General features: G+C 41.5%; 1 protein-coding gene across 1 annotated transcript in view; it reads right to left on the reverse strand.

Annotated features, from left to right (window-relative positions):
- LOC124170544 (leucine-rich repeat protein SHOC-2) overlaps nucleotides 1-2,464 on the reverse strand; it is a 93,410-nt gene extending 90,946 nt beyond the window's left edge. The window contains exon 1 of the mRNA XM_046549343.1: nucleotides 1,904-2,464. The gene's annotated coding sequence lies outside the window, so the exon portion shown is untranslated. The remainder of the gene's footprint in view (nucleotides 1-1,903) is intronic.
- Nucleotides 2,465-6,314: the final 3,850 nt, after the last annotated feature.

Consider the following 6,314-nt stretch of genomic DNA (forward strand, 5'->3'; position numbering starts at 1 on the left):
ACGCTGAACAGTATACACCTAACTTGCTGGCAGGAAACCCACGCACTTCGGTGGGTGGGGCACCGCATTGAAGAGGGAGGGGGGGGGGAGAAGGCTTTTCCTCTCTTCTTGTCCCGTCCGCGCGCCGCACCGTCTATTGCGCCGCACTGAAAGCACGCTTCCGCGGTGCTCTTGTCAAGAGTCTTCCCCTCGCGGTCGTGGAACACGGCAGAGAAAAATACGCACCTACTCACTACGAAAGAGTCAGAAGCTGTGATGTCCATTAGGTCTCTGGGGGGGAGTATTTTTTCCACACAAAAACACTCTCATAATCGCTAAAAAATATGTATAAGTGAGTCACCGAAATAGAATCAGATTTAGCACTTGTTATCATTATGTTTTTAATTCCTAATTCTTCTCTATTCACCCTGTGTCCTATTTTAAAATAAAAATGTGATTTACAGGCTTCAGGGAAGGATAGTACGCCGTCGGAACAAATGCGAAGAAATTTTGTAGGGGTTGCATCCCATGATTGTTAGAGTAGGCGCATATATATAATCTTACCACGGAATACGACCTATTGTTGACCCAGAAAACTGAGATGAAATTAAATAAAATACGCTCATCTCCGTTATCACCCACTGTAATCAATTCTAGAATTGGCTTGACGCACCTCACCACTCAGTTTTCCCATCGGTAAACCTTTTTACATTTACACATCTCTTCCGTTTTCATCCTTCATTGCCTGATTTATATACCTCCTATGAAGCCCTCATTTCCCCTTGTTACCGTCTACTTTTATCATTTTCTAATATCGTTTGACGCAGGTTACCACTTAATTCTCACATCGGAAAACCTTTTTATACTAACAAATCTCTTCTGATTCTCATCCTCCATCACCTGATCTATATATCTCCTATTAATCCCTCATTTTCCGTTCTTATCGCCCACTTGTACAATTTTCTAACACCCGATTCGAAAGCAATCCAAGACGAGAACATATAAAGATCTTGAGCGTTATCATAATAAAACCCGCACGGAGACGGCATAACCGGATCAGCGAATAATTGAATAGACATTCAAACAAGCGAGGAGGAGACGTCGGCTGCTAGCTCTATGGCGCTGAGATAAACGCTCCCTTTCGCAAGCAGCGAGGAAAACAACAAGAGGAGGGATGCAGGAGAGAAGAGAGACAGGTCGCGGTGGCACTTATCCTTGAGGCCGTCCTTGGATCAGTACGCGTATCCCGTTCGTTCCCCTTCGCCTTCCTATCCATTCCTAACTCAATACGTCTTTTTCAACTAAAATAAGAAGGGAAATGACTACGTCTATGCTTTTCACCGACGAGATCCGGGTATGATCGAGACCGGAGAAGCACTTAATGGTTTTCTTTTTCCGTGATTCGCTAGAAACTCGACGCTCAAGGAAGCACAGTGGTGACTGCGTTACGGTTGGGAAGCTCATACACAAAACTACAGGCGATTCTCTCGTTCATTTCTTTGAACTTCGGAAACGAAACTGGTCATTTTAAACATCCAAACTGCTTCTTTTGTCAACATGTATATTTTTCAATTGCGCGAGAAAAAATACCCAGGAAGTAAATGGTGTCTCGGTTTTCTCCCAACTTTAAAGTTTAGGTACAGTGGTGCCCGCATCACAGTTAGGAGGGTGATGCACAACAGTGCCGATGTATCCTTCGCGTTTCTATTTATCCGAAAACGAAGCTGACGATTCAAAATTTCCAAACTATTTCCCATGTCAACACAAATCCTTTCCATTATACACTGGAATAAGTACGGTCAATTCCCTCACGCGTTTTTACCATCCGGACGCAAGCTGTCGAATCAAAACATCCAAACGATTTCCCTCGTCAACACGTCAACATTGCACCAGAACAGAAAACAAAACACCAGAGTGCACTTACTTCACTTAGGCAAGTGAGACGTGGGACACCACACGGTCACTGGGGCACAGTCCCTCTCTTGATCTCTTCGCACGGAAGATCCTGGACGCAAGCACCTCGATCCACCAGATGACGGGATAACTGACCCTCCCAGTTCTCTGCTCTCAACGATGGACGTCGGAGTAAAGACGTATCCTCAACGGCAGCGCCCCAACACCAACACAGCCGCTAGTCCTATCACGACGGGAAAAGATCGACCCGCGAGGCGCATGGAACACCACAAGGATACGTATTCGGTCCGTCCGTTTTTGTTTTTCACACAAAGAACTCCGACGACAAAGGGAGGGAAACACTTCCTCGCGTCCTCCGAAAGCGGATCGGTTGTTTTGCTCCTCGTGAATCTTCTCTATCCGTATAGATTCTCTCCTTCTCCACCCTTTTAGTCTATTCTCCCGCGGAGGGAAACAAGAGGAAAAAAGGGGCTAGAAGAACGAGATTTATAAGAGAGAGAGAGAGAAGTGCCACCTCTCACTGCACGTGAATTTCTGCTCGAGCACGCTCCAGTGTTTTGTTTATATACGACGTCCCTGAGCGCTAGGCGTCGATCAGCTGACTGCGCGGAGGGAGAAAGGAATCGGGTGGAGGGGGTTAGGGAGGGCAGGCGGAGGACGGGGGGGGGAGGGGAGGCATGCGGGGAGGGTGGAGGGAGAAGAGGGGAAGGCGGAGGAGGGGAAGGAGGAGAGGGTGGAGTGAGGAGCAAGAAGGAGGGAGTTGGGAAGGGTAAGAGAAAATATCCTAACCCAAAGGGTGTGAGTTCGCTAAGGAGCGGAAGCTGTTTCTCTTCCTTACGCTGGGAAGGGTATGGAAAAAATGAAGGATTTATAATAATATTGAATACCAATCTGGCGCAAATCGCGTGATTTCCGATATGGATCGGTAATATCGCCCTATCCAATATTTATTTAAATGATAATTGGACCGGAGATTTGTTATTTTGATCATTCTTCTTCATTTTGTTCACAGCCTGTTTCCTTCGCTTATCCCTGAGTGTTTCAGAATACTGCTCGTTCATTGACCGCCGCATTCCGTTAATGTTCCTCCTCAAACATTACTAGCTCCGTCCACGATTGTTTTCGGAGACTTTCTTGGTTAATGTTTCCTCATGAAAGGGAGTGAGCAGCTACTGTGAGCAAGACATCCCCTCACATCGCCATACTTGCATCAACTATTCCACCCTTTTGGCAAAATAATTTTTCTGAGGCGACTTCCTCTACTTTCTTCTCCAATATTTTTTTTAGATAAACTTGTTCACTCTGATGTTGATGATTTCTTACTTCTTCTGCCATCACTAAAGTTTCACTAATGTATTCAAGCATTTATTTATCCATACAAAACCAGTAGGATAAGGGGAAAATCATTATCAGTGGGCATACGGTATATCGAAAGATGCAGTGCCATGCAATATTTTATGCGGCATGTCGTTAGAGAAATTCGCTTTTTAGGGCAATTTATGTACCCTGTACCCATTCACCATCCCTTTAATTTTTATGTAGATATTTTATTTAATATGACAATCATATTATATTATTGTTACCTATGTTAACAAAACTTATTTAGATAATATTATGGAACCCAACGTCTTTCATTCTTATGGATTATTGAGGGCAAATATCGTTTGGGTTTTCATCAATGTTTATGTCATTCTATTACTTTTGTAGAATTTTTCAAGTTAGTGGATGCTGTTTCTGTGCTTGAATTACACTCAGGGTTGTTGCAGGTCAGGAATTTCAGGGAATTCATATTCAGGAATCATACAACGACCTTGAATAACAGTATTTTGGAGTAAAAACTTGGATATGTCCAGACGAATAGGGTAGCTGTATTTGCATGTACGATAATTAAGAAATATGTATGCATTGCGCATACTTGTGAAAAATCAGCCATTTTTGACTCATTCATTACTTTGCTGAATATAGGGATTGAAGCTTGCGTTTATATCCTCAGTTATCTTTGCAGATGTTGAAATTCTCACCATTGATATAAAATATCGCCAACAGATTGTCCACATCAATTGGTAAATATCGGTATCAATTCACATTAAAATGTGATGAGGTTCTACTTTATCAACATTTATATTGTTGCACTGCCAGAATGAGTTATCATAATATTCTAAGTTTCGAATATCTGAGACAAAAATAAAAATCAGTCTTCCTCGAACCAAGAGGACGTAAAATGTAACTTTTTTTATAAAAAAAATTGAGTGCTCTATGGTTTGAATTTTTTGCATGTCATATCTAAACTCTAAATTAATATAGGAATTCAGGAGCCTGGAGAGCATATTGGTCTGCGCAGTGGACCGGAAAGCCAAAGGTCCGTGGTTCGATTCCCCATGCAGGGTAATTTTTCTCATGGCAATTCATGTATATTTCACTGCCGTTCACGCGGCGGTCTTCGAAATATTACAAGTAGTTCGCCCGTTTTGGGGAAAACGTCTTCATTGTTCTTAACATCATTGCATGAATCGTTTCTGAAGCTCAAGACAGTCTTTTACGACCAGAACGACGCATGAAATGATGTCACAACAATAGCTGCTAACACAAGATGGTTTCCCAAGCCTGGCCAAATTAAAGCTTTTATATCTTTCTCGGTTTTCAAAATATAACTTGTAAGGTACAGAGAAAATTGCATCTTTAAGGATTCATCAAATGATCGAGTGATAAATTCCAAATAATAAAAATACAGGCTACAAAATATTACCCTAACAACCACGTTTCCATGGCGAACCCTTTCATCGATATCTGGGTTCTGTCTGTATCAAACGAGGTAGTTGCCAAAGCTTGTTCACGCATCCAGTGTTCGTCGGGATCATTGCGTGAAATTCTGTCAAAAGGGTTTTTGGAAGGGGAAAGGGTGAAGGTGGAGGAAAAGGAGGTTAGAGGGAGTAGGAGCAGGGCAGAAAGAAATGAGGAGCAGGATGAATGCTCCTGTCCGAGGGGACTACGTTGGCAAAGGAGCGGAAGATATTTCTCCCGCCGCATGTATGCATGTGCGAGGGTATGAGGATGGGAAACCAGGCCTCGAGTGAGTGTGTATTGTATGTGGCAAGTACAGGGGTGCTCGAAACAGGAGAGTTTTGCTTATTTATCTTCGCTCTTGGAGTGGCTGCTGCTGAGGTTCGTCCGATCGGGTATCACGGCCCTCATTGTTCAAACTCCTTCCTCGCAAAAGAGAGGAGAGAAAAAAAACCGGGGGCAGGAATGAGATGCGGCAAGGAAATATCGATCTTTTGACTTGGAAAGACTATCCATGCTAAGTTGCCTGTGGCACACTGATGAACCCATAGGTGGCTTCGCACATATGCGGGTTTCTTTCGTGGCAGAAGGGATGTAAGTCGCTTGCTTGTTGCGTTTCGATGAGTGAGTGGGGGCTTCGGCGGGAGCCTAGTTACTACTGAAGAGATTACTCCGAAGTAAACAAAGTAAATGACAATCTAAACCAATTTTGAGCTATTTCCTAGGGTGGCTCATTAACATGTAACATCTAACGTAGCCATAATGACCACCAGCAAGGGAGAATAAACGTTAGTTCATATTTATAAACGCGCGGTAATAATCCATATTAAGCAATAATTTACGTAAATAGCATAATCCACGAAAAATTAAACGAGGCGCTGGAAGTAAATGATATTTTTCTAAAAATTGCAAAATTTTCTTTTCGAACTGTGCTTGATCAATCGAATATTATTGAAAAAAAAAACTAGGCTTTAAAAAATAAAAATAGGTACTTAAAATATTTTCAACTGAGAGCCATTATTCAAAAAGGTCCTATCCTCTGTTTATAATTATTTAGATCCTTGAATTATATTTCTAATACTTTTTTTACATTTCAATGGGAATTTCATTTCAATTTTTATGCCACTGTAATTATGATAATACGTACAAATTATGATTAGTTTCCAACTCAATTGAGGACTCCATGAGTTATTGGGTTTTGGGATTTACTCTTATGAGGTACAAGTTTTTGTATTTATTAAAGCAAGTAAAATATGTGTTCCCATAATACCAGAGATCGAAACCGTCGGAGTATTTTTTTAATAAAACCATAAACCAACCGCTTTGTTATGATTGGAAACTATTTATATAGCGGCTCCAAGGGTTTGGGTCACATTTGTCTTTCTAATCGAGGAGAATTTTTTTTGCTGAGGCTTTATCACTTTGAATTCGAGCGTCATCTATTGACAACCCACTGTTTTTACTCCAAGACTATTTTATGTGCCCAAAAGAGAAGAAACAATTTTAAAAAGTTTGGGTAAAAACAAGAGAATTTTTTTAAATATAACTTCTACTTAATTAGGCAATTTATATTGCTTAGGTTATCCAGAAGGCCTCACCTAAAATTTAAACCTGTATCCGTCTGTATAACATTAAAAAAA

This window comes from Ischnura elegans, chromosome 1 (genome assembly GCF_921293095.1).
Source record: "Ischnura elegans chromosome 1, ioIscEleg1.1, whole genome shotgun sequence".
Taxonomy (NCBI): Eukaryota; Metazoa; Arthropoda; class Insecta; order Odonata; family Coenagrionidae; genus Ischnura; species Ischnura elegans.